At 36.4% G+C, this 17487-nt stretch overlaps 1 pseudogene; it reads left to right on the top strand.

Moving 5' to 3' along the window:
* The first annotated feature begins 606 nt into the window (after nucleotides 1-606).
* Nucleotides 607-12861, top strand: LOC122083613 (annotated as a pseudogene).
* The last annotated feature ends 4626 nt before the right edge of the window (nucleotides 12862-17487 follow it).

Here is a 17487-nt window from a genome sequence, read left to right as displayed (position 1 = left end):
TGACTATCAAGTATCAATCTTACCAAAAACACAGAAAAAGACTATCAAGTATCAATCTAGCTTATAGTTATCAAAAAAAAAAAGATTATAGGCTTTGTTTTAGTGTCTAAAACCTTTAAAAAAAAGTCTTAATGTCGAAAAATATAAAAAGGAGAGGAAAAAACCAAACCATATCGTTCTCTACCCTCAAATTTTTCTAAATCGGCTTGGAATCCATGTAGCGTAAGATTTACGTATAAACTTGTACAGTTTCTGGTTTAAAATTTTCAGCCGTTTGGGATCGATATAGCGGTATCCAGTATAGCGTAAGATTAAATCTAAATCGTTTGTATCCATGTAGCGTATTAGCGTAAGACTAACGTATTGTATAGTTTTCTCCATTTAAAATTTCTAGCCGTTAGTATCCATGTAGCGTGAGACTAACGTATTCTATGGTTTTCTCCGTTGAAAATTTCTAGACGTTTGTATTGACGTAGCGTTGCGTAAGACTAATCGTATTGTATAGTTTTCTCCATTCCAAATTTCTAGCCGTTTGTAGCTTATAAGCATAAGATCTACCTCTGAAATTTTGAAGGTTTTCTCCGTTGAAAATTTCTAGACGTTTGTATTGACGTAGCGTTGCGTAAGACTAATCGTATTGTATAGTTTTCTCCATTCCAAATTTCTAGCCGTTTGTAGCTTATAAGCATAAGATCTACCTCTGAAATTTTGAAATTTTGAAATTTAATTTCCCACCTCTCTCTCTCTATGGACGAACGTGATTTTCATTCTCCATCGCTGAAACGGTCACCATGAACAACTCGGAGACGAAGACAGGCCGAGGCTCGTCAGATCTTCCTCTTCATGGCTGAGATGAAGAGCTCACGAATTACCAGAATTCAAAGAAAAATGCCGGAATGTTATCTCTCGGATGGGAAGAGGTCGTAGACACTCAGCTGATTTCAGGTATGATCGATTGAATTACGCTCTCAATTTTGACGAAGGACCTGACGAATTTCAGAGCGACGAATTACCTCTTAGGAGCTTCTCTGTCAGATTTTCAGCAACGCCACCAGCGAAATCGATTTCACCGCCGGTGGCTGTAGGGGAGATCACTGCCTATAGTTAGAAAAAATAAAATAAAAATTGCGTATCGATGATTCAGTCTCTTGGATTTTGTTTCTTTTTCTTTTCTTAATCTGTTATTCGTTGATTATTGTATAATTCGTTTGATCAGCGAATGAAGGATTCCTCAAAAAATTTCGTCTAAAAGGGAAAGAGAAGGAGAAGTGCGAGATGTCAGGGGAGAAAGGGAGGGGAGAGAGAAAAAGCGGGGCCAATAGAAGCAGAGAGGGTCATGCGAGAGAAGAGAGGGCCATCGCTGTCTTCCTTGTCTCCCTTGCTTCTCCTCTGCTTCGCCCTATCCTCACCTTCTCTGCCATTAGATCTGTCATTGAAAATGATAAATTTTACTTCCTTGATTGCCTGGAAAGCTTCACAACTCTCGGATTCCGATTCTTCTTATTAATTACACAATTCCAGTATCGATTCTTCTTCCCTGGATCTAATTCTCATCGGATCGTGATTGGAGATGGAAGGTGGTGCGGGTGCTGGTGGAATGAAATTGGGGACTTTGAAGTTGAGGGACGATCGAGGTCCCGCGTTGGACAATTTGAAACCGAGGCGTCTACTTTGGATGTTGAGGTCTCTGTTTCTTCGCCGGTGACTCGTCAGAAAGCTGCTGCAGCTAAGCAGTTTATTGAGAATCATTATACGAACCATCTTCAAGGCCTTCAAGATCGTAAAGAAAGGTATAATTCAACTATTTGGTTCTGATTAACTATTCTTGAAATACCTCTTTCCGTAAGTTTAGGTTGACGGATATACTAAAGGAACATTGAAATTTATAAATTGAATTCAACTGCATTCAGTTTTTTAATTATGAGTTATGAAACTGAAATTGCTCTACGTGAATGACCTCCTCCACTCTAATTTGTGAGAATCATGCTCATAACAATAATGGTGCTGATGACCATGTTAGCTCTAAGTATTTGTTTGATCATATTGACATTTAAAGACGCATGCAGACTCATTCTCTTTCTCTATTTCATATTTCCAGAAAAACTTGAGCTAGACAATACCCTGGAATTAATAATCTTTTAGAAAAGAAAGTGGGGTGGGGGATAGGAATAAAAAAATTGCACAAATAGATTTTGAAGTCTTCAGTTGGACTTTCTCCCTATGGTAGTTAATTTGTAAGTGCATATTCAGTTACACTGACTTGGAGATACTCTGAAGTGATACAACTTGCACTATGTCATCATGAAATGTTCCCTACTATTTCTTAAAGAGGTTGAGTGATATTGCATTTGCTGTTTCTTGAGAGTTGGTAATATAGTTTCAAACTATTTTATTACAGACGCTGGGCACTTCAAAGGAGAGCAAAGGAAGCTCAAATTTCAAATGAGGAACAGCAAGAGATGATGAGGAATTTGGAACGGAGAGAGACTTGAGTATATGCGATTACAAAGACATAAAGTGGGCATCGATGACTTTGAGCTATTAGCAGTAATTGGAAATGGTGCATTCGGTGAGGTACTTGTGAAACATGATAGGAGGAGAACTGTTAGATGTGATATTATCTGATATTATTAGAAGCTGTGTGGAAATTTTATTCTGATAACTTTTCTAGTGTAGAATTGAAAACTACCCTAGCACTTCCCTGTCTTTTAAAGCACATGATGGATGATATTAACTCAAGATGAATCTAGATGAGAATGTCGGAAGAGTGTGATTTCAATGTGAGCTGAAGTGTGTGCAAACATCTATAAATGGGCATTAGGTGTGCTTAAGGCATGCTTTTCTTTCAAAGGGTGAGTATTTTTTAGCAGATCAGTGGCTGTAGTATCGCTGGTACTTCTGTATTTACTTGTGCTATGTTCTATAGGAATAAGCCAAGGGTTGTAAGAGGATCATGAACTAAGGATCTGCATCAAGTATGGTGGAATTTTGAGTAGATAGTCAAGAATTTGAGTGTGGATGGGTCTTCAGACAAGGACCATCAAGATCTTCTGTGTGGTTAATGAAAACCAGAAGTGGTCTGCCCATAATTGGTGGAATATCTTCAAAACTGAAAAGTAGGTGATCTAGGTCAAAGATTAAGAAATAATTTTTTTTTCTTTACTACATTTGTGTTTCAATTGCTAGACTCAAACCAGTCGCAGGATGACATTGCTAGGGAGTTCTGTGGTCTCTATCTAACCTGTGGAATGTGAAACCCCTTGTCGGATTTTTTTTTTTTTTTTACTTTAAATCATGCTTCTTATGATTTGAGATTTTGTGACGAGCATGCATTATTCAACAAGAGAGGATGCTGTTAACCAGGAATCCAACAGAAAATGGCCAAGGAAGCTGTAAAATATGAAACTAAAACCAAGTCAATTTAATCAAGGCTATTTCCAGCCTGCTTCCAAACAAAATTTTCTGGCTGTTTAGTGCATAGAAATAGATGTCCTATGAGTAAGGTTGGATACGGTCTGACGAGAATGTATACTAGATCATGGTTTCAAAAACCAGGACTGAGTGGAAATTTAGCCAGTCGATCTGCCCTTTCACCATGTCCAAAATCCTGATGAATCTGGTTTTTGTGGTTTATTGTCCCATGGCCAAGTTCTTCATTCTTCTCCCAGTTAATGATTCTTTTGCTTTATTTTAAATCTTAAACTGCTAAACCTGGGGAATAATATGTATCAAAAGGAGCTGAATGGCTACTGTGTGGTTGATTGCATGATTGTCACATAAAATCCAACTGCTTTGGTAACTTTATTTTCTTTTGTCATACTATTGTAGGGGAGGTTTATTATTTAATTTACTAGCATAATGGTTATTACTCTTTGGCAGGTTGCTTTCCCCCTATATTTTCATTGTCTGTGAATTGCTTATTAAAATGCAGGTAAGACTTTGCCATGCTAAAAACACTGGAGAAGTTTTTGCCATGAAGAAGTTGAAGAAATCAGAAAGGCTTAGTTGTGGACAGGTAAAACAATTCTCTAAACTAATTCCGGGTGAATATTATATTTTGTGATAGTTTAGTAGCATAGCATTGTTTACACTTTCATAATAAATCAAATTTGTGAATGGACACATTCATTATATCCTTTTTCATTTTTTAATCAAATTCTTTAGCATGATACATGCTCGACTTGTTTTGTTTTTTGTGCATCTTGTTTTTATTAAATTTTTTCATTCTTCTTTATTTCAGGTTGCACATGTTAGATTTGAGAGGAATTTACTCGCTGAGGTTGACAGCCATTCCATTGTAAAACTATACTATTCTTTCCAAGATTCTGAATTTCTTTACCTTATCACGGAGTATTTACCTGGTGGTGACATCATGACCCTTCTAATGAAAGCGGATATTCTTTCTGATGTTTCACAATTTTACATAGCAGAGAGCATTCTAGCCATTCATTCTATTCACCAGCATAACTATATTCACAGGTATAATGTTGATGACGTACAGAATCTGGTGTGACATAAGATCTGTTTTCTGTATCATAGATTTCTAGATTCTTGCTAGAAAGTTCTGGAGGAATATAAACTTCTTGAGGTAGTAGATTTATCTGTAGTTGCCATAGTTCTAAACAACTGAGTTACTTTGATGCAAAGATTTTCTATTGGAGAAAATGCAATAAAAAATAGTAGAACAATAGAAGGGAAAAGTTTCAAATAATGCCCATAGCTACTCCACATTGGAAGTATTCTGAAATAAAGAAAAAGCAAATACAGTTTCAAATTCCATCCTCTACACACCCACACAAGACTTCAATATCCCCCACTGTAATGTCTTGTCTCAACCATCCAACTATTGATATAAAATTATCAAATAACCAAACGTGCTGAGCACGTAGCACCAAAAAAAAAGAAACTTCCATCCTCTTTCCCCTTCCCATGTGAAACCACATAAAACTTCAGGAAAGTTTCAAAATATTCACGTGATGCAAGAAATATTTTCCTCTCTTCTTCTTCTACTTCTTCTTCCTTTGTTTTTATTTTATTTTATTTTAAATAATGCTAACTGAATGACAATTGCTTTCATGATAATATGATGTCCGCATAGAAACTAGCTTTATTTTTAATAATGCTAACTGAATGACAACTGCTTTCATGATAATATGATGTCCGCATAGAAACTGGCAAGTGTTGACCTGTTTTTTTGCCTCCTCCCTTTAGATCCCTTATTTGTATGCCTGTTGCAGCCCCTTAGGCTAGATACTTTATTTCTTCTGGTCTCTTTTTGTGTGTTTCCATAAATGTAGATTTTTAGCAACTTTAGAAGAACTATCTTTTGCATTTTATCTATTCATATTATTTAAACATGGAGTAGGTATAGAATTTTTTAATTCCTAAAACTTTCCACAATGGAACATGGAATTTCTCATACAAATTTATCTTGCCTGCAGGGACATAAAGCCAGATAACTTGTTGGAAAAAAATGGACATTTGAAGCTCTCAGATTTTGGCTTGTGTAAGCCCCTGGATTGTAAATATTCAACAATTTTGATGGATAATGAAGTCTTCAGTATTCAGGAATCGGACAAAATTGAAACTGAAGGACATTCTGAAAGAGCTCCTTGGCTAAAGCCAAAAGAACAATTACACCAATGGAAATGCAATAGACGAGTATTGGTATCATCCTTGTTATATTTTATATCATTCACTCCTATGCAAACATCTTAAACAAATGAAATTCTTTGGATTTGTATGGTTATATAAGTTAGATGTCTAGAACTACAGACTGTTTTTTATGTTAATAATTGGACTTCATTAATGTGTAGGCTTATTCTACTGTTGGAACTCTTGATTATATGGCACCTGAAGTATTGCTGAAGAAAGGATATGGAGTGGAATGTGACTGGTGGGACTGACTTCTGAAGTTATTTTTTAGGAACTGAATTTTTTCCTTACCTCGTCTGTTTAAACATTTTTGTTATAAGGTATTTCACACTTCCTATCTATTTTAGGTGGTCTTTGGGGCCAATAATGTATAAGATGCTTATAGGTTATCCTCCCTTCTGTTCAGATGATCCAAGGATGACGTGCAAAAAGGTTAGGTGTATTTGTTGCTTATTGGGTATTTTACTGGAGTCATTCCCTTCCTTTTGGTTCCTTCATCCTGCATAGTGATTTGATGTTTCTGTTGCATAGCAGATAAGAAACTGGAGAACATGCTTAAAATTCCCTGAGGAACCAAAAATATCAGAAGAGGCTAGAGATCTGATATGCCGTTTACTATGTGATGTTGACTCAAGGCTGGGGACCAGAGGAGTAGAGGAAATAAAGGTATATTATTTGTTGGAAATGTAAATATAGTCTTTCATGCTAATTCAGATTGCTTTCTTACTCTTTTTATCTTTCACATAATTGCCAATATTTGGTTATCGATAGCATAATTCCCTAGTTAAATAGCAAAATAGGATTTGCATAGCCGAACCCTTTTAATTAGGATAAGGCTTAGTTCAGTTGAGTTGTATATCAGAAAGGCCCTGAGTGGATCCTTCTTCAATGATATATTGAGTTCTCAATGATATGGTTGGGCTTGCTTGCCCTTATGCATATATCTTACACCTATGAATTTACTCCTGGGATATTAAATGCTTTAGGTGTATATAGTTTTTTTATTTTTATTTATAATACGTATTTTAAGCTGGGCCAACAAAGTATTCTGATGTAATCTGTTAATGATTATTCAGGCACGCCCATGGTTTAGATGGATTCAGTGGGACAGGCTGTATGAAATGGAAGCTGCCTACAAGCCCACAGTGATTAGAGAATTAGATACTCAAAATTTTGAGAAGTTTGATGAAGTGAGCTCTCAAACTATCTAGTAAATTCTCCTTTTGGTCTTTGTAAGTTAGGAGTATTATTGTAGCTTAAATTCCAGGTGCATTTGATGGAAGACATAGAACTGAACAAGAAATTTTGGCATCCGTAAAACTGAATTACTATAAAAAAAAAAGGATTTATTAAACAATAGGATTTTTCCTTGATGTACTTGGTGAGAATAATGAAAATCAACAATGTGCTTATTTGTCTAAGAGGTCTTATATTCATCTGATATACTAGAGGACCAATGTCAAACTATTAAAGCTGTCTATTTTGTTCACTTTTGTATTTAATGTTTTCAGTGTAACTTCAGTGGATCTCTGGTCCATAAAAAGTGGAAAAAAATCATAGGAAGTGAATAGTGTAACTAAAATAATAATAGACTGGATGGCATTACATTCTCAACACCAAAAGTATTACAATGGACAAATATTGATCTTTTATGTTTTGACATCTTTGACTTTATATCCTCATATGTTGCCGTGTTTTTTTTTTTTTTTTATAAAACATATGTTATCGTGTGTTGCTATACATTGTTATGCCCATACTTAACATCTTAAGCTTTTGGATTAAACAGTTCATGGTTGTAAGTTGTAACAATGTATTCGAGCCAGGGGTTGTGTGTTCGATCCCTGGTATAAGCGAGGGTTTGTGTGGTGTGGTTTTGCCTCTACACCTTGTACCCTCAGTCCCATATGATGATGTACATGTAGATCCATGCGTGTGTGCAGGTGCCTACGCATATAGGGGGCATGGTTTGAGGAATCAGTACTAGAAAGGGCGATCTGTATCGATTCCTGGTCGATCCTGTATCAGTGTAACGCTACAGATCAAGGGTAAAAAGTCAAAAAACCAATTTTTAAAGAAAAACAGGGGCAAAACTGGTACAGGCCGATCTGTGAACTTAAACCATGGTGAGGGGTGTTTTTATGTTGATATACATTGTTGTGGCTCTTAGCAGCTCAAGGTTTTTGGATAAGCAGTTGTAGCCTTATACAACTCCCCCCTCTTTGGGGAACTCTTGTAGGTTTTACTACTTCTGGTTCTTCTCTTAATTGAAGGTGGTCTCTGTGCTAAGTGTTTTCTTATCATCAGGTAGAATGTCCATCATCAGCAATGTCAAGAGTGGGGCCATGGCACAAGGTACTGGCTTTTTTTCCTTCTGCTTTGGCTTTTATCTTATTCTAATTTCCTATGTTTTAAACTTTTAATCCTATCACAATCAAATTAAGTCTACTTTCATAAGAAAGTACATGTTGTAGCTTGGAGCATATGCTATATCTTCCTTATTCAAGGCCAGGTTGCATTATTGGAGAAGTTTTGGTCCTTGACAACTGAGTTACCCCATTGAGGTTTTAGAAGTGCGTGCTTAACTAAACCTTGCACATACAGTCTTGATAACATAAACATTTGAATGGCCTTTAACTCTAACAGAGAGTATCCAACTCCTTGTCAAATTAAGGAGCACAGTTGTTATATGTTCTTATTAAGATCTTCCCATGATGAAATGACTAGAAAACAATGGCACCTTGATGGAAGGTCACATCTTGGTATAGGGAAAATTTCATCGTCTAGTGCTCAATGGTTACCTGCTCCTGTCATATATTACACTTCTTCTATGTTCTTTTCTTTTTTACCTAACTTCTTAGAAATGAACGACATAAGGGGAAACCTTAAACTCTTGGATGATTATATAGCCCATCATTTGGAATTTAGATCAAGTAGAACTGCATTGCTTGCTAGGAGGTTTAACGAGATCACAGTAAAATTTTATGATTTCAAGTTTTCAAGCAGTGAAGCCACTATGAGTTAATTCTTTCAGAATTATCTTTTTCTTCTTCTTTAGATGAATGTGTGAATTGGCTGTTGGTTTTATGATATTATGATTGGCATGCTTTGCAAAAACCTGGATCAGAAAATGTGTTTTCCTCTAAGGGTATGGATGCTTGGTACCAATATAACATTGTTTATAGCAAATTGCTTGATTCTTGTCACACAAATGATACTGTAAGTTGTTAGACAGCATTTACAAGACCGGGGTCTACTTTCATCATCTATGAACCTTATTGACCTTTCCTTTTTTCTTTTTTTCTTTTTAATATTAGTGGAAGATTCATTTAATTTTTCCTCTAATTTTTCAAAGTAATAATCTTTTATTCTACATACAGCTCTAAATTTTCTCATGTCAAATATTGCAGATGTTGACACCAAAAGCTGCCAACTATTAGATAGTAGATATGAAAATAGCTCTAAATTTTCTCATGTCAAATATTGCAGATGTTGACACCAAAAGCTGCCAATTTCATAGGGTACACTTACAAGAAATCAGATGTGCAAAAATCAATTGGAACTTCAGGTTTTTTTATTTCAGATTTTGGTTTTCTGCTAAAATTCCATGATATATCGTAATAATGAATAATACCTGCTGCAGTGGTTCTAAATTCCTGCCATTTTCATTATATTAATTTTCCTTCTAGGCTTATTGTAATTCCTCTATGAATTTGGACTCTACAACCATAATATGAAGTAGGTCTGGAAAATTCAATGAGATGAAACAAAGAGCAGGTATGCTTTGGAGAGGATGTTGGGAAACCAAAAATATACAACATAAAACTTTAACTATAAGAAAGTTAGCTAAAGCTATTGGCATTAAGAAACACACATGCACAGTTTTATGGGGGGGGGGGGGGGGGGGGGGGGGGGGAAGAGTTGGATCTTGGAAATGGACAAAGATCTTCCAGAGATGTATAGTCCTTGATGAATGATTAGCAAGATCATGAGAAGAGATTCAAAAACAAAGTCATTGAGGAACTAAGTGTAGCTCTCATTCAAATTCTAATCTGGTCATGTTCAATGAAGGCCATTTATGGTTTGAGCACGATGGTGGAGATTTGAGCTTTAAATATGATGGCAGACAAAGATGTCAGTGAGGTATTCAGAATTGATTAGAGAGTATACACTTTAGTAGAGAATATGACTTTGTATGGGAATGGACTGGTCAAACAAGATAGATTACATTACCATATAGTTAGGGGCATACTTAATGATGATAGTGACGATGGTGATTTAATGTTTGATATAAGTTATTAGTCAGCAACAAACTCAGGCTGGGGTCGGCTACATGGATCCAATAAAAAATAATAAAAAGAAGATGAAAAATGAGAGTTAGAGGAAAGAGGTAACAGCCCAACAAGTCAGGAGATCTCAGCTATGTGGGGTTAGCTTCGTGGATCCTAGCCCTCTAATAGGTTCTATCCAAAGTCATACTTGGGACAAGACCTAGACTGTGCATGTCATTCTTCAACACTTCGCCTATGGTCATTTTAAGTTTGCCCTTCTCTTTTAGCTCCTTCCAATTGTATAAGATCACTCCTCTTACTAGGGTGTCCATGGGCTTCCTCTCAACATGGCCATACCACCTCAAACGAATTTCATAAAGCTTATCATTGATCAGGGCAACTCTGAAATTAGCTCCAATATGTTCATTCCTTACTTTATCCTTCATAGTTTTTCCATACATCCATTTTAACTTTCTTATCTCAGCTACATTTAACTTCTCTATATGACCCTTCTTAACTGCCCAACATTCCACCCCATGTATCATGGTTGGGTGAACAATAGTCCTCTAGAATTTTCCCTTAAGCTTTAAAGGGATAATCTGGTAACTCCATAAACACCTCTCCACTTCATCCATCCCACTTTAATTTTTTGAAAAATATCATCCTCTATTTCACCATCTTTACTTATAGTCGACCCTAGATATCTAAAACAGTCACTTTGTGAAATATGTGTCTCTTCAATTTTCACCACTTCATTATCTATCGTAGAGAGGCTGAAATTACACCTTATATACTTAGTTTTCAATCTACTAATCTTAAAACCTCTTATTTTCAAGGTAGATCTCCATAACTCTAACTTAGTGTTTGATCCCTGCTTTAGTCTCATCCACTAAAATGATGTCATTGGCGAAGAGCATACACCAGGGGACCTCATCCAAAATGCTTTTGCTCCTTGTTGGCAGGCTTCTTTACGGCCACTGGCACAAATGGAACATTAGTTGATGTTTCTGACTATGAGTTGCCTATTTTGAGTGCATCTGATGGATTAAAGGGACATCAACCCAAGGCTGATAAACTTAAGAATACCCCTGATGTTAAAGATATGGAACTAATTAAATTACTACCATCAGAGTTTCCTAGTTCAGTCAATTTTGTAACTAGTTATTTTTCTAGTAAATTAAAGCAGAAGAAATCCAGTGTTACTGCTGGAGAGGATCACTGCTACTTAGCTGGTTATTCAGATTCAAGCTCAACGTTTCCTTGGATTCAAGCACCAATGCATGTTCACCTACTGAGTCTACTTCTTCTGATTTATGGGGTGCAGCTCTTGATTTAAGTAATCCTGCTCATTTGAGTGTCATTGAAGATGATGCTTACATTTTATGTGATTCTGGCCCTTTCTTACGCTCAATGAACTTGACAAGGCATACTGATACTTCCTTTCTTCACAATCTTTAAAGCTCAAGACAGTCATGTCTCGTGGTGCTTCTCCAACAAGGTCTAGGAATCATACTCAACCCACTAGAGATGCTTCCTCTTGTAAGATGGTTATAGATGTGCTTGGGGTGAGTAACTTGCCATCTTTGTACTCCAACAAGGTTTTGGAATCATACTCCAGCCACTGGAGCTGCTCCCTTTTGTAAGATGGTTACAAATGTGCCTGGGGTGACTAACTTGCCGTCCTTGTACTCTGAAGAGTCAAACTTTGTGGCTAATGAAAGCAAGAATGCTATGCAGCTATTGAAGTCTAAAACTTTTAGGCCTTTTTCTTCTTCTGTTTCTAATCCTTCATCTTCTTGTGCGGGTGGGTGCTGATTTTGTTCCAACACTGAAATCTAAAAAGGTTGAAACTAGTGTTCAAATGGCACGAAATGGTTTGCCTGAGGTTGCAAGTTCTTTGCCTAATGTTGGTAATGGCTTGAAAACTTCAATGTGGAGAGTTGTTCATCAATTTAAAGCTTCAAAAATCTCAGTATACAACCCATTGGGGTTTGGCACCGAGGTTGCTGGAAAATACAATCGCAAGGTTTTGCTTCAGCTTATGCTGTATTTTTTCATGATGGACATTTGTTTTCTGGAGTTCTGGTGATGTGTACCACTCATCTTGTTTATTTTTTGTCAGGTGATCTTTCCATCCTGTCTTTGACTGCCACTTTTATTAACAAGAATTAATTCTTGGAGATGACTAAAATCATTGTGGTGTGGATTTTTGTATTCTAGAAGTCATTTTGTATCTGAAAATAGCTTCTTTTTTTTTAGAAGAATTTGATAGTGAGGTTTGCTTTTTCATAATCTATATTGGTCTACCATACCTTGGGTTTTGTCATTCAGTTGTAATTCTCCACTGTTTCATTAGTTGTAGGTCAATCAACATAAATTTCCTTATGGAATTCTAGTATTCTTTGATTTAGATTGAGACTAATGTGGAAGTTAGAAAACTATCTGCAGCTGAAAGCGAAACACTTCTACTTGCTTTTTGGGATCCATGAAAGGGCTCCTAAAATTGGTAGTTTATTTCATGTAATATGTTCTTGCAGTGCCTCTGCTCTTCACTGCAACTATAGTTGCTTTCTATGGGGGTTATTATGCCAAGAAAGGTGTCAAAATTATTAAGGGAATAGTTGCAATTGAGTTCTATAAAAATGCAAACGGGGAGATAAGTTCTTAGTCAGATGTGACAATAAATGTAATCCACATTAGTTTGAAATTGTCTCTTATTGTCAACTTTCCTCTTTATTTAGGTGAAGGCTGTGAAATTGAAGGATGGGAGGGTATTGGATGCTGAAATTGTTATTGTTGTTGTTGGTGTTGGGGAATACCCCTTACCACATTGCTCCAAGGACAGATTGAGGAAGAGAAAGGTGGAATTATGATGTGTGTGGTCCCCATATCCTTTTAAACTTGCACTGCCTTTTAATTCTAATTATGTTATAAGCAATTTCTTCAGTGCCACCCACATCCACTGCCCTATCTCAACCACCATAACCATAATTAACATATTTAACCACCTAATTTACAAGGATTGCAGCTGGTGATTGACGTGATGGAATTCTTTTCTATTCCTATCAAGAGGTATGTTAAAATTTCTCAAGTCTTTAAATAAAGGCACTGTCTAAATGACATTTCTATAGGTATATTTAGAAGTTTACACCTTTTTATTTCTAAAAAGTTCTTTAAATTGGGGTATAAAAGGGTTTTCAAAAATAATTTGAAAGTGTATCAAACATCTTAGGGTTCTTTATCACTCCAATTATACTTAAATGAGTATGAAAAACAGAAAAGTGTGCTTTAGATGGTTTGGTCATGTTAAGCTTATCTCTTGAAGGTGGTGACTACTCTGTGGATATTATTGCAAAAATGGGGTCCCAATCTAATGGAACCGAGGAAATGCTTCTTGCTAAACTTGAATCAATAGGATCAATTGATGGTGAATTTGGAATTTCACACTTCCAGCAACTGGAGAAGATCTTGATAATTTCTATTGTTAAAAGATTAGGTAATGCCGATCAAGTCCTAGTATGAAATAGGTTTATTGATTTCACACGGCCTTCGATGGAGAAATAAAGAAAGAGATTATGAGAAGACATAGGGACTATCCTGGGACTATGAATATACTGTTAAGGTAGGAATTTCAATTCCTTTCAAGACCCTCAGTCTAAACCCTAGACTATGTTGCTGCCATAAATCCCGTTTCTTTTAAGTACATTGGGCATGGGTTGCAGTTCAATCTAATGAACACTTCGTCTTTACTTGATGTTGAGTTTTGGTTATACCCAAAAACCATTGGTACCATTTGGTTACATGATTCGATTGATCTTCTTAGATGGTTTGGTCATGTTAAGCTTCTCACTCTGGTTTCCGACTTTTGGCAGGTACCTATTTTCTTCTCTACATGTTTCCCTCCTTTCTGATTCACATGTAACTTACCACTCTAACTCCTTTGGTTTCTTTACTTCTTGGTTATATGATATATTTTGAAGAATCAGATAATTTAGAAAGAAATGAGGGATAATTTGATTCCTCCAATGTATGATCTCGAGCATTTGAAACTGAAAAAGAGCAAACTAGCAGTGGGGATATATGAAGAATTTCTTAATAGCTTGCTGCTGATATCTCACCAAAAGGCTTTACTTTTGTCAATGGAGTGAATGACTTTACCATAGGGATTGTGCAGTTATTAAAATTCTCTTCCTTTGTTTCTTTCATTCCCGAACTAACTTGTATGGAACTCATCATAGACAAATTATTTTAGGTTATATATTTTACATGTTGCATTGTGTTCTAACCCTTTGTTTTCTTACTTGTAATATATGAAGAGCATGGATCATCCTTCACTATGAATCTTAAAGTAATCTTAGATTGATCCAATAAGAACTGACCAAGTTATATTGATTTCCTAATATATTATATGTAAATTTAGCCTATGATTTTAGTGGTTTCAAAAAAAAAATATTGGGGTAATGTCGGCTGATGTTTTCCAAATCATGTTGATAAATTTTATACAATTTCTCAGAATATGTTGTGGGAAGTGGTTCACTATATAGGGTCTTGGGCATTTAAGCATTAAGGTTGGGTGAGGATTTCTAATGATTTGTAATGCGAGGTCTGAGAATTTCTATTGTCAAGATAAATGAGAAGAATTTTGGTGCTAGGCACAGGATCCCTGACTTTTCTTTATTGATTGAAAAAAAAAAATAGGTAAAGAAAATAGACTAGATTTTATTTTTCTTAGCAGGAATCTTGAACTCTATTCATTTTCAGTCAATGAATTTTTTTACTCTTGAAGAAGCACATCTCCTACTGGCAGCACCCTGTTTTTGGTTAATTTTTTGCAGACTTGATTTCTGAAAATTAGTCTGAATCTGACCATTAGATTCAATTGATTTTCTAAGGCCTTATGGCCCTCACTTGGAAGGTCCTTCAACTCAATTTGGAGGCAATCTTTCTCTTGGATTGATTGCAATTTTAAATCACCCAAAAAAGAAGCATGTGAGACTGATGTAGAACAAAAGGTACTTTAAAAAGTGCCAACAAACACAACTATTACTTTTATTTTGGCCGCTTCTTATTGGCTAAAAACTGTCCAAGGACCAATATAATTCAACCTTTGTTGCTTTTAGGAAAGAATTGTAAGGGTTAGATGATATTTTGAATAAAACTTGGCTTTTGCTACATTCATTCTGTGAGATTCAGATGTCTGTGAGATGCAATACTTGTGGTGGAATACCTTTAACGGCCGGTGGGATTCTAGTCATATCTGTCTCTTATTCATTCTTCTCCTCCATTAATATTCAAGTAAGTGTTCTATTTACTGTCTTATTATGTTACAGTCTTTAAATTTGTTAAAAATCTTCAATTTTTTATCAATGCACCTCTGATGACATCATGGCCACATTTGAGATGATTATTGTAACATATAACTTGCATGGAGATTACCAGATTGCTAATGGTTATGGGCATGACAAAGCTAAGGAAGCTCTTATGGTAACTTTTGTTCTTTTAACTTTTTTATTTTGAATTTTTGTTTATGGGTCTAGAAAAAGTGAAAGACAAAATCCTACAGTTATGGCCTGTGGGTTCTCCAACCTTGACAGTATGTGGATCTGCCAAGGGCTACTGCTTAGGTGGCGCATATCTAGCAAGATCTGAATGTTTCCTGGTTCCCTTAATGGTAAAAATAATAAAAAAATAAAATTCTCTTATTTTGCATGACTTTGGCCTGCCATCAAACCAGCTTGTTTACAGCTGTCCAGAAACTCCTCTTATGGCCTACAATTCCAACTACAGCTGTGATTTTGCATTATGGTTTTGGCTCGTCAAATTCAATTCAGTTGTTCTACTTTTTAGTAGTTCCCTATTAGTTGCTCTTTCTTAAGTTAGAAGTTAGTAACTGGTTGCAAATATGTGCTAGTTTCCTTTTAGATTAGTTACCTATTTGGGAACAAGTTGTTATTTAGTAAGTTTTGGATCTTTATTTAAAGAGAGGCTTCTGTAACACAAATCACAAATGAATTAATGAAGTTTATGAAGCAATTGCTAGCTCCCAAATTCTTGAGAGAGGAAGCATAACAGCTGAGATAGCTGCAAGTGAGATACCCAGGCTGAGATAGCCAATCCCACTCACATCTATCTTACTTACCTTCTTCAAAGTTCTGTAATTTCTTGTTGTGAGAGAGTGATTGGAGTGCTAATTAAGTTCACTTGAAGACCAGAATTCAGCTAGAAGATTAGTAGAAGAACCTTCTCAAACCAGAATCGATTTTTATCCAATAGTCAGGGTTTTGAAGCTCATCGATCTTGGCTGGATCTCCCTAACCAGAAGGCTTCTTACCAAGGCCTTTTGGGGTTTTGTTGAGGCCTCTTAGGGCCCCCCTTCGACCAAGACTTGAGGCTGATCTGACCAGCCAAAAGGGTGCCACAGGGTTTCTCCACTTGGCCTGTTGAGACCCTAATTCTTCTAAGGGTTGTTGCTGGTTCTGCTGCCCTGTTCCAGATCTGTTCAGATACTATCAATGCTTCTCTAGCTTCTCCAGTTGTGTTTTGAAGACCCTTGTAACCAGGTTTTCCGACCCTAAAGCTTCCTTACCTGTGAGTGTTAATTCAGCCTTACTCTTAGGCTTATTTATTGGCCTTTTAGATATCTAAGTCTGAAAATCAGAACTAAAATTTGTTGAGGGTTGTTTATCTTATTGGATCTCAAGTTTGGTTATTTTAGTGGCGGGATAATTATATACAAGTTCCTTGATTGGATCGATGCTTTAAATGAATACTTTGACTATTACGTCTTAACATACGCGCAACAACTTCGATTTTCTTGTTCTCGGATGAATGCTACTTTCCACAGAGCATGAATATCCATGAAAGAGAACCTCAAGCTCAAGGACGTGAGCATAGAACTTGGGACGAGATGTAGTACGAGTTAGCGGGCATATACCTAATGTATGACTAGATTGGACAACCCAAACTAGACCCAAAACAGCAGGAACTTTTAGACCAAATAACAACCAAAACCAGTAGCAATCATATAGCAGCAAACCAGCCCAAACAACAGTCCAGAATTTAGTCAATCTCCAGAAAAAGAACTACAGAATAGGAAATAAAACAGCAGCAGTCTTAGGATTGAAACCAGAAATTTTAATATCAATATAGGACCTCGAATAGGTTCAGATCACAGATGCTAATAGTCCAGAAAGTCGCAGCAACCCAGAATAGAATTCAGAACCTAAATCTGGGCAGATTTGACAATCGGCCAGAACTGATAGACAGTTCACTTCAGCAGATCCAATGGTCTGATTGACCCCAAAATTGGATCGATTCTCCCTCTGAATAGGGTTAACCTTTGGTCAGAATATGCAGGCCATCGTATGGCTGGTTCTCCAAAAACAGCTAGGCCGATAGTGCAGATTCAACATCGTTCATGCTCAAGGACGGTGACATAGAGGAGTGGGACACTTGACTTCCCTAAGAGAGTGATCTCCCATTCAATCTCTTCCGTGATGACTCAGTCTTCATTCTATAGCTCCTGGATTGCACTCTTCCACCCCACAGTTCACTAGTCTCTTTC

Source organism: Macadamia integrifolia, chromosome 7 (genome assembly GCF_013358625.1).
Source record: "Macadamia integrifolia cultivar HAES 741 chromosome 7, SCU_Mint_v3, whole genome shotgun sequence".
NCBI classification, from domain to species: domain Eukaryota; kingdom Viridiplantae; phylum Streptophyta; class Magnoliopsida; order Proteales; family Proteaceae; genus Macadamia; species Macadamia integrifolia.
The sequence above is the reverse complement of the archived record's forward strand: the minus strand, read 5'-3'. Positions and strand labels throughout refer to the sequence as shown.